Source organism: Alligator sinensis, unplaced genomic scaffold, assembly GCF_000455745.1.
Source record: "Alligator sinensis unplaced genomic scaffold, ASM45574v1 scaffold321_1, whole genome shotgun sequence".
NCBI classification, from domain to species: Eukaryota; Metazoa; Chordata; order Crocodylia; family Alligatoridae; genus Alligator; species Alligator sinensis.
This window is the reverse complement of record NW_005841969.1, coordinates 2,778,228-2,789,321: the sequence shown is the minus strand read 5'-3', so window position 1 is coordinate 2,789,321 and position 11,094 is coordinate 2,778,228. Positions and strand designations below refer to the sequence as shown.

General features: G+C 46.1%; 1 long non-coding RNA gene across 1 annotated transcript; it reads left to right on the top strand.

The window, feature by feature from the left end:
• The first annotated feature begins 262 nt into the window (after positions 1–262).
• On the top strand, positions 263–6,369 carry LOC112549807. The gene is made up of 3 exons (XR_003093336.1): positions 263–307; positions 562–632; positions 5,977–6,369. It is a non-coding gene; the product is annotated as an uncharacterized LOC112549807 (long non-coding RNA).
• Positions 6,370–11,094: the final 4,725 nt, after the last annotated feature.

Here is an 11,094-nt window from a genome sequence, read left to right as displayed (position 1 = left end):
AGCTTTTATTTAAAAGAAACTACAGCTGTAGGGGGGACTCCAAAGTGACATGGATCTCCTAAGCACTTGGAAGGGGTTCCCCCCCCCAAGAGCAAAATCAGGAGGCTTATATACTTTTTAACAGTCGCTTACAATTTATGTGATTATATAGTGAAATTAGCTAGAAAAGCAGTTATAAACATTACTTCATTACTTCTTTGCTGTTATCAGGATGAAAACTATGGAGGAGACAAAGGGAAAAATAACACTCCCTGCCTGCACCTGGAAATCAGAGTTGTACATACTTTTTGCTATCTTCAAGGCCGCGGTGAGCGAAGCAGTTGCAAAGGCGTTACAAAGAACAAACACTTTCCCGTATCTGTTCTACTGTACAGAGCCAGCAATTCTCCACAAAGCGGTTATGTCATCTTATAACTCAAATAATCAAAGTTTAAGGCATTTATTTTTTCTGATTTCACACTGCCATAAAGGATTATGCCTAATATCAGCTAAATGGGGGGACTCTAGATAAACTTTTTTTTATCACAAAAGATATACCTTAAACAAAATCTTCCTTTTCAGGCTTTGCTGGTGACAGAGCTCAAGAGACCCTTCCAAACAGAGATCTTTCTGCCAGGCTCTATAAATATTGGGTAAGGAGTCAAAGATGCAGGGCCTACTTTATAGCACTTACATTCATCACATTCACACACTTGTAGTTCCTTTCAGCTGTGACTGTCAGTTAGATTAATTATGACATGTATTGCTATTTAAATGCAAACTTTGGTGAATTTATTCAAGTTTGGCTGTTTTGCACAATGCTCATAGCTGAATTTAAAGGAGGGGTTACTTGCATGGGATAAATGTTTCTCATCGCACTTTCTTTATGACCTTTGCTTCAGTGGAATTCCTTTCTTTCTTCTTCTTTTCCTTTTTAGAAATTGGGTTAGGAGATTGTTTCTCTAAATTCAAACTATAAAATCACTTATTTTCTCTGCATAAAGTTTTCTTTGCAAAGTCTTCTCTAGTCCTGCATCTTTTAAAAGTTTCATCTATTTTAGTAAGATTTGTTTATTAAATTGCTTGTATTTTAAACAAGTTACTTTGCAAGTCTTTAAGGGCTTCTACTTCCAGCTCAGTTGTTGTCTGTTATAGGATGTTATGGGAACTCTCTAAGCATTCTCAGTATCTAGAGATTTAAACATGGTCTGGAGGAAAAAAAATCCCAACAATAAACCCCTCGTGTAGCTTAGGTACCCTGACTGACCTTTCTGTTTTCTCATTTATTTTGCATAAATTATTTTACTAACCCCATCAGAGAGTTAGTGGTAGAAATCTAAAATCTATTTGGCAGAGAAAGCATTTGTTCTGGAAAACAAAGCATTAAATGACATGTACTAGTGCAAAAGGGCAGTCTTCTAACAGAGTCACTCTGGAGTTATACCAAAGCAATTGAGAATAGAATTTAGCTCAGTAGGGTGATCCTCCCTCCCACACAATCTCCTTGAAATCATCTAAATATTTATAGACCCATTTTCTCTTATCATAGCTGTGATGCATCGGTATAGAGGAGTCACCTTCATTTTCTCAGAGCCTGCTACCTTTGTGCTGCGTTCAAAATTTAGGTCTCACCTCTAAACTTACTTAGATTTGCTATCGTAAAATGCTTTTGGAGATGTACTTTAAGGAGAAATTCTTTGACTAAACCAGGGGTCGGCAACCTATGGCACATGTACCAAAGGTGGCACATGACATGGTTTTGATTGGCACGCAGACTGCTTCCCGCCCTGAGGGGTGGGAAGAGCCGTACCCAGATTGAGCAGCATGTGGCTGCCCAGAAACAGCCTTGCACTGCCGCTGACCCCAGCTGGGTAAGAGGCCCTAGTCCCAACCCTGCTCAGGCCCCAGACCCAGCCCGGCGCCACCACCGGCCCCGGCCCTGTCCCTGGCCCCGGCCCCGTGCTGGCCCTGGTCCTGTGCTGCTGGCCATGTGCCACCGCCCGGCCCAGCCTGAGCCTGGCCCCAGTTGGCACCACCTCTATGGCTGGCCCCAGCCCGGTGCCGCTGCTGAGCTGAGGATCCTGCAGCTGCTGATGGCCCCAGGCCTGGCCATGTGCTGCTGGCGGGCCCGGCCCCAGCCAGCGCTGCCGCTGGCCCCAGCACAGTCACGCTGCCAGGATGGGGCCATTGGCAGTGTTGGACTGGGGCTGTGGACCTGCGCAGGACCTAGCCCCATCCCGGTGCTGCCAACAGCCCCAGCCACGGCCACAGCCACGTGCTGCCGGTGGGCCTGGCCCTAGCCGGCACCACTGCTGCTGACCGTCCCAGCCCAGTGTTGCTGCTTGGCTGGGGCCATCAGCAGTGCCGGGATGGGGCCAGAGCCATGGACCTGCGTGGGACCTGGCCCCATCCTGGCGCTGCCAAAGACACTGGCCTCGACCATGTGCTGCTGGTGGGCCCCGGCCTTGCATGGGCCCAGCCCCAGCTGGCACCACCACTGCTGCAGGCCTCAGCCCTGCACAGCCCCAGCCTCAGCCCCAGCCCAGTGCCACTTCAGGCCCATCTGGTGCTGGTGACAGCCCAGCTGCAGCTCCAGCCCTGTGTTGCTGCGGGGCCCAGCCCAATGCTGCCAGTGGGCCCTGGCCCCAGCTCCAGCCCTAGCCATATGCTGCCCATAGCCAGGCTCTAGCCCCGGCCCCTTGTTGTCGGTGGGCCCCAACCCTGGCCCCAGGCCCATGCTGCTGAGATTCCCAGCCCTGTGCTGTCGGCCCCAGCCCCATGCTGCTGGGTGGCCCACCGCCCCATCCCCGCACTGCCCACAGCTCCAGCCCCGTGCTGCTGGTGGGCTCCAGCCCTGGCCCCAGCCCCACACTGACCACAGCCCTGGCCCCAGCCCCAATGGGTGCAGTGCCAGCACCTGATATCTTCCTGGAGCCCAGGGCTGGGAGACAGCCAGGGCCAGGGCAGGGAGGCAGCAGCTGTTTGCAGCCTCCCAGCTGCGGCGGGCCCAGGTTCAAGGTAGCTGCTGATAGCCATGGAGCCCGGGCTGCTCCCAGCAGGCGGCTGTGAGGATGGAAGCCCTGCTGCAAGCCGCCTGGGCTTCGTGGCTATCAGCAGCTACCCAGAATCTGGGTGGGCTGCAGCCAGGAGGCTACAAACAGCTGCCGCCCCCCGCCGCCTCCCCCCCAGCCCCAGATCCAACCCTGGGCTCTGGGGAAGCAGCAGATACCGGTGATGCTCCCCACTGTGCTACCCTTGCTGCCGCTTTTGCAGAGCAGCATTTGAAATCCAGCACAGCACGGGGTGCAGAAAGCTGCCTGCCACTCCAAGCTCCCCGCTGCTCTGGCTACACTTCCCCTGCAGGCAGGGGCAGCAGTGAGGGGCTTAACCCTGCATGCTGCCTATGCTGTTCCCATGCACACAAGGGAAGTGTGACCTGGGCAGTGCAGATCAGCATTAGGCAGATTCCCTGTGTGGCCCCTCTATGTGCTGCCACTCTGGGTCGCACACGCTGTGCTCTGGAGGGCCCAGGGGAGGGCAGCAGGGCTGGGAGCGCAGCATATGCAAGGGCAGTACAACGGGGAGCATCGCCGGTATCTGCTGCCTCCCTGGGGCCAGGGCTGGGGCTGGGAGTCAGCTAGGGCCAGGGCTGGAAGACAGAAGCTGTTTTCAGCCTCCCAGCTGCAGCTGGTCCAGGTTCTGGGTAGCTGCTGATAGCCATGGAGCCTGGGCTGGGGGGCAGGGGCTTTAGCTGGGGGCTTTGGCTGGGCGGCAAGGGACACAAGCAGGGCATTCTGCCATGTACCTCCTGCCCTCATTTTGTTTTTCTGGCATGCCAGGCCAGCACTCCAGCACCTTCCAAGGTAGGCTTTGTGGGGTTTTTCAGCACTTCGGCCAAAAAATGTTGCCTACCCCTGGACTAAATAGATGTTGTCTTTGGACCAGGGTCAGCTGTAGTGGGATGTATCCTGCCACAGCTGTTCCACTTCATTAATGTCTACAGATGTCACCAGGGCTATTGTTCCACAGGGTTGGGCGTCTGCTGCTCCTGGGGTTTCAGGGGCCTGAACCTATGGAAAAGTGGTCCAGGGTGCTATGCACCAACCTAGGCCACCTGTCTACAAGTAAGTGAAAACATGGGAGTTCCCCTGCTTGCAGATGCACTCCCTGAGTTAGGATGTGGCAGTGAGATATGCTTGCTGTGGGAGTCTCCTACAGGAAATTCCTGTGGCATGTGTCTGCAAGCAGAAAACCACCATGAAGTTTTCCCTGCTTGAAGAGGTACTCCCTGAGTCAGGGTGCAGCAGCAAGGTACACACATCATGGGGTGCCTATCTGCAAGCTCCCTCGTGCAGGGAAATTTCCATGGCATGCAATAAGCAAACAGATATCCTCCCATTTAAGTCACCACAAACTGTGACTACCTTTGTTTGTGGCAACATTTTTGGGCAACTTGGAGTGCAACAAGGGATTAGGACATCTGTTTATTAGGACATCTGTTTATTTACAATTTGTGCTTCCACAAGGGAGATGGCTGTTTGTACCTTAAATCCTCTCCATCACACCTGACCCTAAGAAATTATTGTTAAAAGGCAAGTAGTTTAGAGAAAATATTTCAGGACTTGGAATGTTATAATGGAGGAATTTTATCCTCATAGACCTTGACTGGAATCAGCAAGGGATTTGTTTGCATGTCAGTATTAGAGCTCACTGGGATTTTTTTTTTTTTTTTTTGACAAAACATTTTTGTTGAAAAATGTCAATTAATCAAAATCAAAGCTTTCTGAAAATGCACTAGTTTGGACAAAACATTTGAGAGAGGTTTCTGAGGTCCAGGATGGAATTTCTGGTCAAAACAAGTCTAGGGATAGAGTCACTCTAGAATATCAAATAGCCCAGAGCAGGGCAGTCACTTGGGATGTAAGAAATGAAGCTTCAGGTCCTTCCACTACCTAAGTTAGATGAGGGACTTAAATTTGCATCTTCCATATTCTGGTGAGAACTTTATCCAACAAGCTAAGGGGTATTCTGTGGAGGATCTCTTCCAATATTGCCTGTTGTAGGTATTCTACTTTGGATAAATAGCTACTTACTGGGTCAGAGAAAAAGACTTACTATATAGGATAGTAGTTGGGGCACTCACCTGAGATGCTGGGAGATCCTGAGAGAATCGTCAATTCTAGTGAATAAATATGTATGCAAACTGTAACAGCTCCAGCAAGAGAAAAGTTGAGAGAGACTCTTCATGGTAAATAGGCTGGTGGTCAGGGCATGGAAAGAACAGTAGAGAATGGACTTGAGCCTGTTCTCCAGGGTTCCACGTGACTTCTAACCATCAGGCTCTTGCCTCTTCTGGAATGTCCCTTTCATTGTGAAAAGCCAAAAAAAAAAATTGGATTTGAACAAGGACATTTTGAAAACTCAAATTTACAAAATAGGAAAACTATCTCCTGCCCCACTCTAGTTAGTTAGCTTTGCAAAACTGAATAGATATGCTTAGTAGATGAAGTCTTAACTTTCCTCTGTGCTGGACACAGAGCTTGCCTGGACCTGTGTGCAAAATTTAAACGACGAAATTATAATACCAGTGCCTTTTGCACCAGAATGTAAACTCATGACTTGGACCACCTGAAAGATAACAATACAGTTAATGCCATCTCTGGCTTTGGTATCAAATATACCCCATGCCCAACTACTCTAATTATGAATAAGTTGCCCTTTCAAAGTGATTGCCTCTCCCTTGTTATCACATTCCTCACCAATCTAGGTGTCTGTGTCAGCTGGAAAATAGGTTGGGATCTGCTCTGTTATAACAATGACCCATACAGTGCCTTACAATTCATGGTCTAAGGTGCTCAATTCAAGTAATCAAGTCCTACTGCAATGAATTAAGTAGTAAACCTCTGGTTTAGGGTGTTGGGCTCCAGCAATCAAGCCATATTATAGTTAAGCAAATGATGAACCTCCAGAGCGATCAAGGCTTTTTGTGCATGTCAGTTTCACCCACAGCAACTGGAGATGGATCCAAAAGGCTAACATTTACAACACAACCAATGGGCAATGACCTCCACACTGTCAGCTTTTTCTGGACCCTGATCTTCAACCCATCAAGAAAATATGCTTTGAAGAAACAGTATAAAGCAAGACAGAACTGCCAGCAAGGTGTGTGCAGTCCAGGGAAGACCAAGAAGCACCCTGCCACCAAGTGAAAGATCCATGCTTTGCAGCTGTACAAGAACTGCTTCCTGCCTGCATTGGGTAAAGATCTCTTTGCAGCTAAGACAAAACTAGGACTAATAGCTTGCTTTATATTGGGAAAGAGTCTTTTTCTGTTATTTAGTTTTGTAGCTTGTTATTAGTTATTAAAACAAGCCTTTCTGCTATTCATCATCCAAGTGTTGTATCAATTCATAAAGTATTGGGTTAAAAATTCGGTTTCTAAGTGCAACACTCTGAAACATAAAATACTGGCAAAAGCTATGATGATAGTCCATGCTTTATATAAATAATGTTTGGAATAATTTGGGCTCATAAAAAGTTGGTGTATGTGGCTATACATTCAGGAAATGCAGCCCAGCTAATACAGGCTAGAAAATGCTTACTTCTCATTTTGTTTTAAGTAATAAAAAATCTCTTTTAAGAAGCAGGGGCAGTAGATGTAAGCAGCTGAAGGCTGTGTAGAGCTTTTTCCAAATAAATATGATTTGCAGTGACTGGGATTTGGATGTCTGAGAACATCAAGCTTGTGAGAAGCCCACATTATGTAACCTCACAACCTCTGGAATGTCTATGAACAATTAGAGATTAAGGAGATTAGGGGCTATATTCCCTCCATCATATTTTACATTGACTATGTTCTTTCTCTAGGGACTGGTTTAATAATATAAGAAAATTTTGCTGCTGGCTATGGACTGTTGTATCTCCTTGTAGAACTTTGTCACTGAGTGTTAGGTAGTGCTGGTGTTTGAGAAGCCTGTTTATTGTGCTGGGACTTTCAAGTAATCTATTGTAGGTGACTAGGAAAAGAAGAAAATCTATATTGGGTTGCTTCCCTTACAATATTTGAGTTCACAATGAAATGGCTATCCTAAGAAGTCTTTTCTGTTAAGTATAATGCAGGTTCCTTATCTAGAACTTCCCAGTCATAAAAGTCTGCATTCCTAACTGCTTTGTCTTATATAGACCATTGTAAATAGTTTTTAGGACTTCCATGACTCAGGAGACCACTTGTGTACATTAGGTTTGTAAATACAAAGAGTTTGTCTCAATTTTGAAAAGGCTAGGTGTCCTATAAGTTTGAATGCTGGTGATATCTATATGGTCTTTTCCTTCTAAAATGGTCTTCCATACATTTTTCTGTGTGTGTGTGTGTGTGTAGAATATCTATATTAAAATATATGGAATTAATACATATTTATGGACTTATATTTTTAAGGGAAATGACTTTCTGTTATGAGCTTGTAGTTTATTAGTGTGTTATTTTCATTTTAAATCATTACAGAAAGAACTTATTCTTTAGTCTTGTAGAACTTTTCATAATACTTAGGGGTTCCTGATATAAAATATTCTTGTCTACACTGATCTACTAACATGTTATGAGCTGCTATTTTATTCTCCAGAGATAGCAGGTATTTACATTGGACCCTATTCTGCAACTGAATCTAGACAGGTTGAAGTTAATTGTGTTCTATGGTCCATGCGCACAGATTCAGCTGCATGAAGTAACATAATATCTTTATGGTGATTTTTGGCAAAAGTTATTTTATGTAGGAAGGGATTTGAAAAGCCCTTCAAAACTTGCTGTATGACTTTGTGAATGTAACAGAGCAAGTTCTAAATGTTTCAGGATCACAGAATATGTTTTCTGTTTAGTTCTCACACTGTCAAGTCCTTTTTGGATTCTGGACAGCTTCACGTAAATCTTTAGGTTGTAGAAAATACCTTAGAAACATGGGCTTTGGTTTGGTTAGGTATTTTGAATAACCCTAAAGTAACAATACAAGTAAATAGTTGAGGAAAAGGTGACATAAGAAATTATGTAACTGGAAATAGAGATGCCCTCTGAAATGTTATAAGTGCTACCTCATTAATAAATTCACTTTATCCAGCTCATTATTTAATTGTATGTTCAATGGCAAAGGCAGTCATAGTAAAGCCTGGTGTCTAGCAACACCAGTACAGTTAGGCATGCAGCTTCTCTTTTTGTCACGTTTCACTGCTCCACAAAAGTGTTTTATAAAGTGTATAATGGGTACACTAGGTTCAAGATGACTCATTTTGTCATTTACACAGGTGAAATGGAAGCTGATTTACAGTTACCTGCATCACTTATCTAGAACTCTAGCTTTGCTAAGAGTCTGTACTTTTTAAGACTATTCTAAAAACTTTTGCGTTGTAATATCATTGAAAAAAAGCCCATGCTGTGTGCAAGACAGAAGCTTCATTTGGAATTTCATTCTGAGGCAGAAGCATATAATGATGTTATAAAAACACCTAAAACCATGAAGTGCCTAATAATATAGTCTACACTACAGGGAGTATTTTGTGGCATTACAATTTAAGATGGCTGAGTTACTTTTATATAAAAACCTGGAAGCACTTTTTGTGTTACTTCTCAGGAAAGAGGACAAAGTGAAGTGAAATACTTTTTTGACTTAAACTTATGCCTTCAAGGAAACTCTTTTATTCTTTTAGGAATGATTTTGTTTATGAATAATTATTTTAAAAATAAATGCTAGTAGTCTATTCTCATTACCAACTTCTGACAGCTTAGATAGTCTATAAAACACCAGGACAGACTAATGCTATAGATTACCTCAACTTTGGAGATGGTAAAATTTAGATATGAACTTTGGCTAGTGTCCCCCTCTCTGAAGTGAACCAGTGCTATGCAGACACTTCCAGACCTCAGGAAATTTTAGATCTGGGTTCATTTGTTGTGGTAGTTCTCTTTGAATCAAAAGAGCTGCTACTTAGTTACTTTTGTAACAAGCACCCAGTAACTTGTTTTTTCTATGAAAACAGCATAATACAATAACAACCCAGCAAATCTAGAATTAATAGAGTATGGCTATTCATTTAGAGACCAGCTTTGTGACCCAGGTGATAGGAGTAGGCACAGAGCAGCCAAGGCAGGGGGAATGAAATGCAAAACTGTGTAGGAGGAACTCCTCAATATGTGGGCCTAAGGACCTATATGCTACCTTCTGTCCACATAACATTTTGTGGCTATGGAGAAAACCTACAGAGAGGAACTGATATTTCAGTCTCCAGTGAGTAGAAATGGCTTCAGAAGCAGCCCAAGCAGGGTATTTTGGACAATCAGAAACTTTCTACAGTTTGGACTACACTTTCTTGCCTTTTGAAGACTACCTGCTTGTTCTAGCTCTCTCTCTCAGCCCCCTCATCCCATCTTCACTTCTTACTCTGCCTCTTATTGTCTTCTCCCTTGACTTGCTCACCTTGCTTCCCTTCTGTTGCCGAGCACTGAGGTGCCCTGCTCCTAAAGAGGGGAACTGCTAGGGGAAGAGCCCTAGCAGTGAGTAAGGAGCCCAGCTGGTGGTCACCATGGCAACTAGTGTAATTAATGACCCACACCTGCCAGCGGTCAGCTGACTGAAGGGGGCAGGGCCTGGCACATATAAACCCCATGGCTGAAGCCAGAGGGGGAGTTCCCTGCCAGCAGCTAAGGGGGGGAGGAGCTCTCTCAGGGAAGAGAGGAGAAGCCTGACTGTAGGAGCAGCATCTGACACTGCTGCGGGATGAAGTATTCCCCAGTAGGCCTGAATGATGTTTTAGCCGGGCGGCTTTAATTTATGTTACAGCCCAGGGGCTTGTGTTTTGTTGCTGCTTAAAGACCGGTGATTTGGGTGAGGCTATTAGGGGTTGGAGGAGGCCTCATAGAGGACCCACAGCGGTGTGGAGACCCCAGCACCAGCAAGGGCGCAGCATTCGGTGTGCACTAACCCCAGCCCCAGAAAGGGGGGCAGTTGAGAAGCCCCAGAGAGGGGATGTTGAGAAGCCCCAATGTGGGTGTGGTGAGCCCCTAGAGAGGGGGGCAGCGTTTTGGAGAAGCCCCTAGAGACGGGGGCAGAGCAAGACAGGGCCGCACAGGGTCCAGAGAGGACAAGGGGGCCAGATTATAACAAGGCCTGGACTGAACAACATCAATTCCAGCTTCCAAGTCCAGGCTTGGGGCGTGGTAAAGGTGTGGTTGGAGCCACGCATAGCCCATAAGGCTATGGTGCCCCGGAAGCACCCATTGCAGAGCGGGACCCACAAGGGGTCTGGGATTCCACGGGATCAGGTATTACAATAAGCCATGTCCAAGAGGACGTAAGGCAGCCTCCCATAGATTTATTCTCCATCAAAGACGTGGCGGGTGAGAAGTGAGGGTGCCCTTTGGGCCAACTTGGCAGGGGAAGGGGGCCTTGGGGAGATTACGGCCATCCCACAGGACCCCGTGCCATGACACATTCTAAACAAACATAGGACCTATAGTTAAAAAAAGAGAAACCAGATACCATACAGTGTGGCACAGGGGTTGTGTTCCCATGAGCAGGAGCATGGAGTTCATAGCACCTCAAAGTCTTTTCAGGTGCCACAAAACTCATACAGCATATGCAAATCCATTTGCTGTGCTGCATATTTGCAGTGTGCAGCAAAATTAGATACCAGGAAATCTTGATATCTAAAAAAAACTGTGGAGAAAAAAAAGCAGCATGGAGTATGTGGTTGCATGTGCTGCCAGAAATCAGACCCTGGCCAGCCAGAGCCACACACCAGCTATCAGCCAGGCCCCAAGTGGCCAGATCACTGCTGCTGCAGCTCTAAGAAGCCCTCACGATCCCAGGTAAGGCTGTTGGGGCCAGCCCAGGTGCTGGCCTCAGCCTTACCTACCCAACCTGGGGCAATTTGCCTTGCATCAGAGCTCATGCGCAGGGGTATGCCCGGGGACAGCTAGCAGTGGCACAAATATGTAAAAAATATTTGTGCCGCTGCTAGTTGTCCTGAGGAAAATGCATGTTCCTGCTCATGGGGATGCACCCAGGAGAGGCAATGGCACCCCCAATGTGTTGGACCCCTGCAATGGAACAGAATTAATTAAAATATATC